Source organism: Mustela lutreola, chromosome 13 (assembly GCF_030435805.1).
Source record: "Mustela lutreola isolate mMusLut2 chromosome 13, mMusLut2.pri, whole genome shotgun sequence".
Lineage (NCBI taxonomy): Eukaryota > Metazoa > Chordata > Mammalia > Carnivora > Mustelidae > Mustela > Mustela lutreola.
In genome coordinates, this window is record NC_081302.1 from 10,577,039 (window position 1) to 10,589,854 (window position 12,816).

The 12,816-nt window shown below is 51.6% G+C and overlaps 1 protein-coding gene across 7 annotated transcripts in view; it reads left to right on the plus strand.

Moving 5' to 3' along the window:
- GGACT (gamma-glutamylamine cyclotransferase) overlaps nucleotides 1–12,816 on the plus strand; it is a 53,296-nt gene that overhangs the window by 36,999 nt on the left and 3,481 nt on the right. For 3 of the 7 annotated variants that reach the window (XR_009346823.1, XR_009346824.1, XM_059143715.1), the window contains one exon: nucleotides 9,723–9,908. The exons of 3 other annotated variants lie outside the window; for them this stretch is intronic. The gene's annotated coding sequence lies outside the window, so the exon portion shown is untranslated. Of the gene's footprint in view, nucleotides 1–9,347; nucleotides 9,593–9,722; nucleotides 9,909–12,816 lie in introns of those variants that run through there. One more of the 7 variants, XM_059143716.1, reaches the window with a different exon arrangement.

Consider the following 12,816-nt stretch of genomic DNA (forward strand, 5'->3'; position numbering starts at 1 on the left):
CTAAGGTGGTTATCTAAGAGTTGTTTAAATAGGTGTGTGTTCTCTTCTTCCTAGAATAGTTAGCAAACCACCTAAAGAGGAATAACTTCCTATGACATTTTGTAATAGTGCTTTTATGTTGCTTCAGACTTAAAGTTAAGTGGTATTTCCAAGCTCCCCATTTCTCACCCAAGAAAGCAAAACAGTTAAATAAAAACCACTTTGTGTTTTTTTTTTTAAGATTTTATTTTTATTTATTTGACAGAGATCACAAGTAGGCAGAGAGGCAGGCAGAGAGAGAGGAGGAAGCAGGCTCCCCGCTGAGCAGAGACCCAATGCGGGGCTCGATCCCAGAACCGAGACCATGTCCTGAGCCGAAGGCAGAGACTTAACCCACTGAGCCACCAGGCGCCCCACCACCTTGTTAATACAGCCTGAAAATGTTTCTGAAAAACAAAACCCTTTAGCTGGAACACTGGAGGAGAGTCATTCCCCTTCCCTCCATTGCTTTTGGCCTGAGTTGTCACTTGAGAAAAACAATGGCCTTTTGGGGCAAACAAGGTAGGTGGCAGTTACGTGCCCTTAACCAGACCTCTTAGCCCTTTCCCCATGCCCTGCGGATGGACGTCAGGTTGGGACACGGCACAGATTCTTGGCTCTTTCTCCTTGACCTTGTGTCGGGAAGAATGAACATATTTTGAGCCACTGCCGGCCGTCAGTAAGGCTGCACTCTTCCCTAGCCGGCTTGCAAGTGTATCCTACGAGCCACTGCAAATCAGTTGCTCTATTTCTTAGAAGCCAAGTGTGGGAAACCTCTGCCTGGCCCACGGCCATGGAGACGGGCCCTGGTGGGTCATGATAGCTGGAGAGGCCCAAGTCTGAATCCTAGGAGCCGTGCCTCAGAGCTCACCACACCCTCGGCCGCACCTCCTCGGGCTGCTTCAGAGAACAATCAAGAAGTCTATTGGCCTCCTTTTACTGCATGTTGGGTTCCAGAAAGTGTCTAAGTTTAAGGGAGGCCACCACAAATCCTAAATAAAAGATGGGAAGGTGGTGCTGTTGACTGGGGATCATGAAGAACATTGAACTCAGGTAAGAATATTAACTGGGAATAGTCATTACAGACCGAGAGGCCGGCAAACTGTGTTCCTTCTATGATCTCTACTGTTTTCCTTGAGAAAAAATTTTACACACAAGAAAAATCACACATTAAGTATGTAGGTGGATCATTCCAGAAAATGTGTGTGCCGCCCTCCTGCATTCCAAGCTGGGTCTGCCGGCGGTGGCGTTGGGCTTCTCCCCGCCGAGCCGGTCATCGACGTCACATATTACCTTGTCCTCGCTCCGTCTCGCCGAATCACACATGGTGGGCCCGGGGGGGGTGCATGCTCCTGGGACACGGAGAAGGCTGTGTGCCGGCGGGGCTGCACGGAGCCACTCTGTTCACTAGCGTCCCATCACATTTCACTTGACACACAAGGTCAAAGATAAAACTGTTAGAACCGTCAGCTTCTGAGCACTGGTTCCACGGCGCACGCTGGCAGGTTGCCGGGAGGGATGTGTGCTCGTGCTGCGTAGACACCTGGGGGTGCCTTCTGGGTGAGGACAGAAGCGGAGCCCGGAGTGGAGCCGGGGCCCTCTGGAGCAGGGAGGTGCTGCCCGCAGCTGAGGGCAGCAGCAGAGAGGGGCCCGCCTCCTCCCGGAGCTGGGGGGAGCCTTCCTAGGGCAGGAAGGTGTGAAGCAGACGTCCCTGCTCTGTCGGCTGTAACCGGGCACCCGTTAGGTCACTGTCTCAGTTTCGCCATCTGTGAAGTGGGGAGAACCTCGAGAGTGCGGGGGTGTCCCGCTGAGTGTTAACTTGAGAATGTGAGTGGGGCCTGAGCGCTCAGCTCCCCGAGGCGACATCAGTCCTGGTCCACCCCCGAGCCACGGGGGCCCCTTTGCGGTGAGGACTCGCGGCACCTTCTTGCCGGGCTCGGCCCTGCTGGTGGCACGCGTGCTCCCCACCGCAGCGACAGGCGCCCCTTGCTGGCTGTGGGGCCCGGCCTCCCCGGCCCCATCCAGCCCCGCACCGGAGCCCCTGCCCTGACCCGGTTCAGGGATTTTACAGCGGTTTTTTTCTAGACTTTCAGAGCGGGCCTGGGGGTGGGGGGGGACGGTCCTGTCACCCTCGTGGGTCACTGTTTTAAAGGCAGCAAAATACCTGCCTTACAGTGGTCTGGCATTGAGAAATCTCTTTGTAAGCTGCCTGGCACGGCCGGTTACCTAGACAGCGCTCGGAGGACCCCGTGTGGCATCAGGGACCATAAAGCGCCTGTTTGTCTCAGGGACCCCTGAGGGGCAGAGAGGGAGGGGACAGCGGAGCGGAGACCCTCACTTCTTGATTTCAAAGGCGCCGCCACCCGTTCATCAAGAAGGTGCTCGGGGTAACCGATTCCGGGGCAGTCAGTGGGGCCGGCGAGGGTCGCCCGGCAGGAAGTCCCCGTCGTGGCTGTAAAGCGGCCCCCGAGCCGGAGAGTGACAGCATCAAAGCGGCCACAGGATGCGGCCCGAGCTGTCCCCGGCAGGCCGCCCGCCAGCCGCGCGGGACGCGAAGCTCCGGGCCGGCTCCGCTCAGAGTTCAAGGCCCTTTGTTTGTTCACCTGTTTCCTCCAGTTCCGAAGCACTTCTGAGGAGCTGACTTGTCACTGTAGCAGCCACGGGCCGATTTCTGCAGGGACACAACGCTGGGCCAGGGAGGGCAGAAGAGCCGCTCGCTGGAGCGACGGGACTGGTCTATGCAGTAAGCAAGGACTGCTGGAGCGGCCCTTGCACGCGGCCGCGCCAGGTCACCGGGCTGCTGGTGGCGGCGGCACACGCGGGTCCCCAGGGGTGGCGGGCGGCGCGGGTCACGCGGGTCCCTCGTGCCCCCGAAGCCCAGCCCCTCCCAGCCTCAGTGTGACAGTGTGGGAGATCACGTTGGCCGCAGCGACGACAGCCTGAGGTGACAGCTTCACTGACACTGCCCCGCATCAGGCCGTCACTCTGATCCACGCCGGACAGGGTGTCTGCGGAGGCTCCTTTACTGCGAAGCTGTTCTCGTGTCCGAGTGGGTGTGCTCGGGGGCCTCTGCAGATCCGTCTCCGGGTCAGCACCAGCCGTTTCTCATTTCTCCTCGGATTCCCGGGTCGCCTGGGCTTCTGCACCGCCCTCGGCGCGCGGGTCAGTTGCAGACTGAACCAGCACGGTACAGCTTCGCCTGAGCCCTGCCTTTTACACTCTTGCCACCAGGTGGCTAAGAAAAAAATGAAGCAGGAAAAATTCAACCATTAGGAAATGAGTTGTAATCACTTCTAATTCCTGCTTCGGCAGTGAAATACGAAACTACAGGCCGGCTGTGTCTGAAGCCTGACAAGTGCCAAGCACGGGACAGGCAGCTCCTGCGGCGGCCGGAGGGACACTCCAGCCGCGGTTCTGTTTTCCTAAATACTGACCGCGCTGAAAGAGCCGCATTTTGCTGGAGTCAAACTTTGTGAAATTCTCTGAGCCTGTCTCACTCGCTGCTGACCCCCGGCTGTCCACAGTCCTCCCGACCAGTTTGGACTGGGGTTTGGACTGGGGTTCAGTTTTTGGGCTCTTCGGTACCAAAGGGAAGGAGCTGACAGCCCCGCACGGCAGTGGCCTCCTGCTCAGTCCTGGACACACCGACGACGCCACTGGCAGAGACGGTGTTCAGGGTCATTCGGAGTCGGCTGGACAACCCCAGAGTGAAACAGGCCACGCTGAATGTTAGCATCCCACGTGTCTCTGTCATTAATTCTGTAGGGACATCCATGCGTTGTAGGGATGGTGACCTAACAGGGTAGGAAACACTTTAGATTTCTCCTTCGACTGCGTTCGTTAGAGGGAAGACAGCATCAGAGGACAGGAACCTATTCTGTGGCATTTAAAGAGAATGGTAGATCTCATCCCGCGAGCACAGAACCCCACCGGTTCGCTCGCCGGTGCGTCTCGTGGTGCTGCTTCTCCTGGGCTTTCCAGGCTGCCCTCCAGTTCTCTCATTTATTAACTCCGACAAGTCACCTCTTGGTTGTACACGATTTTATTCACAATTTGTTTTTCTGATTCAAAGTGAACATGAGTGCCTTAATCCGCTAATGGGAATTAATTGCTTGTTTCGGTGCTTAACTCTGATCCTTTCTCAATCCCCACAGGGATGAGTTTCTTCCTGAAGGATCTGTATTTGTTCAAAACACAATCAGAAAGGCAATGATGTTTTTCTTGTGAAAGGAGCCAGAAATGCAAAATGTTCATTCTTTTTTCGTTTCTTACATAAGTGGTAAAGGATACAATTCAATAGACGAAATGTAGACTATTATAATTTGGTCATTCTAGCAGGCTACATTAGTTCCTAGAAAAGTTTATTGTCAGGTTTTCTTTCAGGAGAAGAAATTATCTTCTGCAGAAGAAAGCTACTGGACTGATTTTCCACGAGTTGAAGTTCACAGCCATCGGTCTAACCAGGTTCATTTCAATGTAGCACCACCTTCCTGGGCATTCTTGGCTCTGAAAAATCATCAAGGCCCAACCAGTAACTGAGATGGCCTGGTTCCCTCTTCCGTTTATTATGCAGAATATTCATTGTTTTATTTCTTTAAGAGGCTCCACTGAGAGGCATATAAGTTAGTAGATATTTTTATAAGAGCTTGATAAAGGGAGGGGGTCGGGGGGAGAACCAAGGAAAGGACATTCACTGGGTGCCGAGGCCACGGGCACATCGGCAATCAGTAGAGACAGGGATTCGATTCAGGCCTGTCACCGTGCATTTCTTCTCTCGTACCGGGCACTGCGATCTCCCGTGTCCCTCTCTGAGCACGCAGGCTGCCCTGCCTGACCTTGTTCCCCACAAAGGCTGGGCCCACAGGGCGGGCCTGGTCGGCCATCAGTGTCCTAGAGGAGGCCGACCTGCGGGTACATCCTGTACATTAAAGCAGAGACAGAACCACTTCTAAAGGCCACTCTTTGGTTTCCTCTGGGAAAGCCCAAGTGGCTCACCTTAGTATTTTATCTGAGACTCTGACACGGCTGAGACACAGTAACGTATGAGCTTGGGGAGGGCAGTGCCACCCCCTCCCAACCCGAGTGAGCCACAGGCATGTTGTTGGTTAGCCCTGGCTGGGGTTCTGAGAAGATCTGGCCCAGGTAATAGACTTTTATACATGTCCTGTTGGCCGTGACCCTCACAGTAGCCCCTGTTCACATGGGGTGAACATGTCAGACAAAGAACAGAAGAAAAATGACGCTGAAAGCCAGCAAAAGGAAGGAAAAAAATAGAGATTAGAGCAGAGATAAAATATAGAAGAACAATAGAGAAAAATCAACAAAAGTGGCAAACGTTTAATTTATTAACAAAGATACAAATAAGTCAGAAATGAAAGAGGGGACATTACAGCCCATTTAAGAGAAATAAAAAGAATTACAAGAAATAGTTGTACACCAAGAAACTGGAAATCCAGATGAAATGGATCATTCTTAGAAGCACACCCCACCGAGATGAGCTGTGATGAAACAGAAAATCGAAGCAACTCATGATCAGAAAAGAGATTGAATTAGTAATCAAAACCTCTTAACATGGGGCACCTGGGTGGCTCAGTGGGCTAAAGGGTCTGACTCCTGGTTCCAGCACAGGTCGTGATCTCACGGGTCAGGCCTGCGATTCGCTCCCTCTGCCACCACTTGCACACTTTAAAAACAAAGACCAGAACCAGAGGGCTTCACTGGTGAATTCCACCAAATCTTCTCAAAACTAGAAGAGGAGGGAATACTTCCAAACTCATTCAATGAGACAGCATTCTCTGTTACCAAAACCACAGATTAATATCCCTGTGAATTGATGTTAAAATTCAAAACAACATATTAGCAAACAAAATTCAGCAACAGATGAAGAGGATAATGTATCACGACCAAGTGGAGTTCACCCAGGAATGCAAGGGTGGTTCGGCGTTAGGAAAATCAATGTAATACACATTAGCAGAAGGAAAAAAAGTTTAACAAAATTCAACACCGGTTTGTGGTAAAAACACTTGAACTAGGATTAGAAGGAAACTACTGCAATATAATAAAGGTCATATATGAAAAGCCGCTACTCAGAGATGAAAATCAGAGTTTCCCCCTTTAAGACCAGAAACAAGACAAGGATGCTTGTAATTTTGCCACTTTTTTTTTTTAAGATTTTATTTATTTATTTGATAGAGATCACAAGTAGGCAGAGAGGCAGACAGAGAGAGCAGGCTCCCCGCAGAGCAGAGAGCTCGATGCGGGGCTCCGTCCCAGGACCCTGGGATCATGACCTGAGCCAAAAGTAGAGGCTTAACCCACCGAGCCACCCAGATGCCCTGTAATCTTACCACTTCTATTCTACACAGATTACAAGTCCTGCCTAAAATAGTCAGACAAGTAAAAGTATAAGAGATATCCAAATTGGAAAGGAAGAAGTAAAATTATCTCTATTCACACTATCTTATATGTAGAAAGCCCCAAGATTTCCACAAGAATACTGTCAGAATAAACAAATTCAGCTAAGTTGAAAGATACAGAATCAGTGCACAAAAATTAGTTGCATTTCTATATATTAACAAAGAAAAATCTGGGGCACCTGGGTGGCTCAGTCGTTAAGCATCTGGCTTCGGCTCAGGTCACGATCCCAGAGTCCTGGGAATGAGCCCTTCGTTGGGCTCCCACTCAGCGGGAAGCCTGCTTCTCCCTCTCCCACTCCCCCTGCTTGTGTTCCCTCTCTCGCTGTGTCTCTTTCTGTCAAATAAGTAAACAAAATATTTTCAGACAAAACAATCAAAATCTGAAAAGAAAATATAAAAACTAATTCCTTTTACAGTAATATCAAAAAGAATAAAATACAAATAAACTTAACCGAGGAGGTGAGAGACTTATACAATGAAAACTACAACACATTGCTTAAAGAAATTAAAGACAATAAATGGAAAGATAACTCATGTTAATGGATTAGAAGACTATTGTTAGGATACTAATCCTGCCCAAAGTGAACTCCAGGTTTAATGCAACTCTTATGAAAATCCCCAAAGGTGCATTTTTGCAGAAATAGAAAAATCCCATCCTAAAATTCATAAGGAATATCCAGGGACCCCAAATTAAGCAAAGTAATCTTGAAACATAACAAAGTTGGAGGTCTCCTCCTTCCTGATTTCAAAAAACTTACTGTACAGCAACAGCAACCAAAACCAGTGTGGTACTGACATAAAGACACACATATACATAGACCAATGAAAGACAATAGAGATCCAGAAATCAGTCGTTGTATATATAGTTAAGTGATTTTTGATAAGAGTGCCAAGACCAATGGGGAAAAGACAGTCTTCACAACAGTTGGAAAACTGGCTATCCCTATACAAAAGAATGAAGTTGGGCCCGGACTTTAATTTTTTTTTTTTTTATTTGACACAGAGAGAGAGATCACAGTAGGCAGAGAGGCAGCAGGCAGAGAGAGAGAGGGCGGTAAGCAGGCTCCCCGCTGAGCAGAGCGCCTGATGCGGGGCTCGATCCCAGGACCCTGAGACCATGACCTGAGCCAAAGGCAGCGGCTTTAACCCTCTGAGCCACCCAGGCGCCCCTGCGTCCTTACTTGAAACAAAACAAAATTAACATACAAAATTAACTCAAAATGGACCAATGACCTAAACATAAGAGCTAACACTATAAAAACTTGAGAAAACATAGGGCGTAAGTTTCATGACATTGGATTTGGCAGTGATTTCTTGGATATGATACTCAATACACAGGAAACAGAAGTAAAAATACACCCGACAGCACCAAAATTCAAAACTGCATCGAAAGAGACAACCAACAGAATGAAAAGTTAACCTGTGGAGTGAGAGAACGTATTTGTAAATCATGCATCTGGTAAGAGGTTAATATCTAGAAGATACAGAGAACTAAAATACAAGAGTGAAAAACTTGAATCGACATTCCTCCAAGAAGATATACGAATGGCCAATAAGCAGATGCGAAGACGCTGAGCATCTCCAGTCCCGGAAATGCACATCCAAACCACAGTGAACTACAGCCGCACACCAGTCAGGATGGCCACTAGCAAAACAAAGCAAAACAGAAAACAAGTGCAGACAAAGATGTGGAGAAATTGGAACCCTTGCGCACCGTTGGTGGGAACATAAAAATGATACAGCTGCTAACGGAAAACAGGACAGAGGTTCTTCAGAAAATTAAACATAGAATAACCATATGATCTAGCAATCCCATGTTCATGGCAACACTGTTCACCATAGCCGAGAAGTGGAAGCAACCCAGACGTCTACTGGTGGATGGATACATAACGCACGTGATAGACGCCACTCAGCCTTACGCAGGAAGGACATTCTGACATGTGTTGCTGCACAGACGAACCCTGAGGACATTATGCTCTGTGAAATTAGCCACAAAAAGACAGACATTATATAATTTCACTTACATGAGGTTCCTAGAGGAGTCAGACTCCTAGAAAGAGCAAGTAGCGTGGGACTGCCAGGGGTGGGGAGACGGGGAGTGGCGAGTTCTATTTAATGGGTGCAGAGTTTCAGTCTTGTAAGCTGGACAGGGTCTGGGAAGTGGACGGGGGTGATGGGTGTGCAGCAGTGTGAGTGTATTTAACACAACTGAACTGTACAGTTCAAAATGGTTCGGGTGGCAAATTTTATATTTTGTGTATTTTATCACAATCTTGAAATATTTGGAAATAAGAAATTCAGAGAAGGAACTGGGTTTAGCAAATAAACTTCAGTGAAAACAAGTTGGGGAGACAGAGTGTAGTGAGGTATGTCCGTTGTAAACCGTCACTGTCACTGCAGAGCCTGAGTCCGGGCCTGTCCTTGACAGGGTCGCCTCCCCGTGGCCTCGGGGTCAGCCCGAAGGGCAGAGCGCTGGGGGCACCGTGAGCCCAGCACACCCAGGCCCAGCCCCGGGTGCTGCCCCGCCAAGGGCTCTGTGCCTGGAGCCCCGTCTCCGCGGCGTTGCTTCCCCATTGGCTCAGTGGGGCAGGTGGGCTCAGTGGGGCAGGTGCGGTGAGCAGAGCTGGCCCCAGGCTGGCAGACGGGGCCTGATCATCGCTGGGAGGAACCCGCCCCTGCAGGAGCGCCACCCTCTGCAGCGGTCGGACCACGACTGCTGTCCCTCCGCCCCCTCTCTAGGCCGGCTTGCCCACTCCTGGCTGAGGGATTTCTTCTCTTCCCTCGCAGATGAATCCCGGAGCTAGGGAAGCTTGGCACGGTCTTTGCTAAGCACCTGCTCTGGCATCTTGTTGCTCTTACTCAGAGCCCAGGCCTTCCCAGGAGGACCGCTCCGAACCTCTTTCTGTCCCGCAGGTCCTCGGCCTCGGTGGTGCCCGCCCCAGCCTGGACAGACGACCTCGCCTATTTTAAGGAAGGGCCAGGCAGCTCAGCATGAACGCCCCTGTGGCCACGCATCTGTCCCTTCTGAGGCAGGGCCCCTCACCACGCCGTCAGCACATCTTCTCATGTCCCCGCTCCGCAGCTCTGTTCTGTTTGGGTTTTGATGCTGCCTGTTTACGCATCTGTTTCCTTTGACTCCACAGTGAACGGGAAAGGGAGTATGTACCTCATTCCTTGTGTGGGGGAGAACCTAATCTTCCCTCTACCCTTAGGACTCCTGCAGTAAAAGATTAACAGGAGAGAAACACAAAAATTCTCTAACGTGTGTTATCTGCTGTGAACATGCAGAGACCCCGGGCACCGAGTCACTCCCTGAAAGGCCCGCGCCCTCCCCGTAGATACTCTCTGGGCAGAGACCAGCCCGGGAGCCCGGCGGGGGAGTCTGCAGGCAGCGCGCGGACAAGGGTAGACTGAGGCCGTGGGCACCGCCGGAGCTTCTGGAGACGGAAGGCCGTCCCCCTCTTGCTGGCACAGGTAGGGGGACAACCTCCCAAGTGGAGACACTCCGTAGACACCCCTTAGATACCCAAGTGACTCTTCTCAAATGGGTCACTTCTAACTGACCTTCTCCTCTGTTTCTTTTTTTTTTTTTTTTTTTTTTAAGATTCCATTTACTTCTTTGACAGAGACAGATCACAAGCAGGCAGAGAGGCAAGACAGGGAGAGAGGGGGAAGCAGGCTCCCTGCTGAGCAGAGAGCCCGATGTGGGGCTCGATCCCAGGACCCTGGGATCATGACCTGAGCGGAAGGCAGAGGCTTTAACCCACTGAGTCACCCAGGTGCCCCTCTCCTGTGTTTCTTAAAAATAATCAGCCTGAAGTAATCCTCCAGCCAAAGAGGCCATGTCCTGGGGTGACGAGCTCAGCCCCCTGCAGCTCCCTGGCCTGTCCCTCTCCTTCGGTTGCTTCCTGCTCTCCCCTCACGCTCTCGCTTCAGGGGCCCCTGCCCCTCCGCACGCGCACTCCCGCTGTCCCCCAGCCATCTCCAGTCCGCTCTGGGCTCACGACTGCCACCCACTGGCTTTCTCCGCAACCGAAAACACACCCACGCCGCTGGTGCCGTAGTAGACTCTCTTCAGCGCCCCTCTAAGCTAGTGGTCTCCAGACCTCCGCTGCCTTCCCGTTGCACACTGAGCGTCTGGAAAGCTGAAGCGGCTGAGGGCCCTGTGAAATGGGGGGGCCTGGGGTGCGGTGAGGGCTCCCCGAGGAGGAGACGCCAGAGGAACAGGCTCTTCTGGTCCCGCTTTCTCCCTAAATGCCACTTTAGTGACCCATAATGACAGAAGACGAGAGAAGGCAATGGAATTCTGAAGACAGAAGAGGACCCAGCAGCTCGGAGAAACCACACGTTAAGTCCCCGCGCGGTGCGAAGCCAGCAAGCAGCCAGACTGCCCGGCAGACTCCAGACCACGGGCCTGTGCACACGAGGGTCAGAGAAGAGCGAGCAGGAAGGAGCGGACATCTGTGTAGGGAGCGGAGATGCCCAGCCGCCTCTTCCCGGCAGGCGGCCAGTGGGATACTGTCCAGAGAGGCTTGGTACTGGGGACACGGGGCCCAGCTGAGGGTGCGGTGAGGCGGCACCCTGAAAATGGAGATCGAGGGAGAATCTGCATGCCTAGAGATTCTGTTATCTGGAGCTCCCCTCCCCACAAACAGATCCCCCACACGAGGCTTGCCAACCATCAGGCCCTCTCCCTTGCACACAGGACTTTCATTGCCCACATGGTGTGTGGATTCTCCACACCAAAGGCCAGTAGCCAAGGATCACCAGCGTGTGAAGAAAACCTCTAAAGAAATACACACCGAAACAGAGAGGCCATGCGGGGAAAGATGAAAATGTAAACTAACCCCCCGAACACGTGATGACTGATGCCTTCCCAAAGATGAGCGGGGACTTCGAGCTGGAAAGAACAATGATGGCAAAAACAGCCGCAAGTTCATAGAAGAACTGGGAGTCAAGTAGACTAGAAATACCTGGGGAAGGGGAGGAGAGAGAAAAAAACGGGAAAATGCATGCAGGATCCATGATACCTGAGTATCAGGAGGCCAGAGAGAGAACAAGAAGGTGGGAATGAGAAGGGAACTCCCCACGGTCCAAGATGGTGAGTTTTCAGATAGAAATGCCCAGCATAGCAAATGAAAGCAGCCCACAAGAAGTGGGGCACCCGGGCAGCTCTGTTGGGTAAGCGTCTGACTTCTTGCTTTCAGCTCAGGTCATGATCTCAGGGTCATGGGGTTGAGCCCCACATCGGGCTCTGCGCTCAGCACGGAGTCTGCTGGAGATTCTCTCCCTCTGTCCACGCCCCACCCGTGTTCTCTCTCGCTCTCAAATAAATCTTAAAAACAACAACAACAACAAAAACCCACAAGAAAATACACTATAACCTCAGACTCTGAGGGGAAAAGGAAGACCTCACAAGTCTGCAGAGAGGAAAGCTCAAGTCCTGAACAGAGCATGGTGGCGCCTGATGGCACTGGCCTTCTCAACAAGAGCGTGGGAACGCAGAAAACAAGAAAGCCTTTAAAGTTCTGCAGGAAACTTGCTTCTAGAATTCTCTACCAAGTCATGCTGTTAATTAAGAGTGGGAAAGAATGAGCTTCAGCAAAATGAGGGAGTCAATAAAGAAGGGGCCATGGGACACAGGGGAGACACAGGGGACACAGGGAAGCCCCGGGTGGCATGGCGGGACACCTCATGCATGGAACCCACAGGTGCCTGGCTGCCTCAGGCGGAACAGCTTGTGACTCGATCTTGGGGTCGTGGGGTCGTGGGTTTGAGTCCCATGTTGAGTGTAGAGGTTACTTAAACGAACAAACTTTAAAAGCTGAGGCCCAAAATGGCTGTATTTTAGGCCAAGTCACTAAACCAGGACTTTGTCTCCCATCATTGTACTCTGAGACTTCCTTAGAAACTAGTCTTCACTTGTCAGGCAGGAATTTTCTGCTCAGCACCGATGAGGTCATCTGTCACGTGGGCTCTTCCCCACCGCCCAGAGGAGCCGGAGGTAACCGGCCTAGTAAGACAGTCCTGCTCCCACCGGAGGGAAGGTCACCTTGCCTGAACCAGTCCTCTTCTTTCGCTAGTGACTTCCTTGCCCTGCCTGCCTTCCTGTAAAACCTGCCCGTCTGCACAGCAACTCCGAGCAGCCCCTCTGCGCCAGATGGGATGTGCCTGCCTCGCGAGTGCGTCCGAACGGCCATTAGATCTTCGCATCTACCGGTGGTTTCTGTCCTTTACCAGTGCTCAGGGCCGAAAGGATGCGTACACCACTTTCTGAAAACGAGGCCGAGTTACCGTCAGAGAAACTTGAGTGGGGGTAGGGGGACAAGGGGGGAACCTGCAAGCGATTTTTTAATTCCAAGAAAAACAGAAAAGTTGTCCA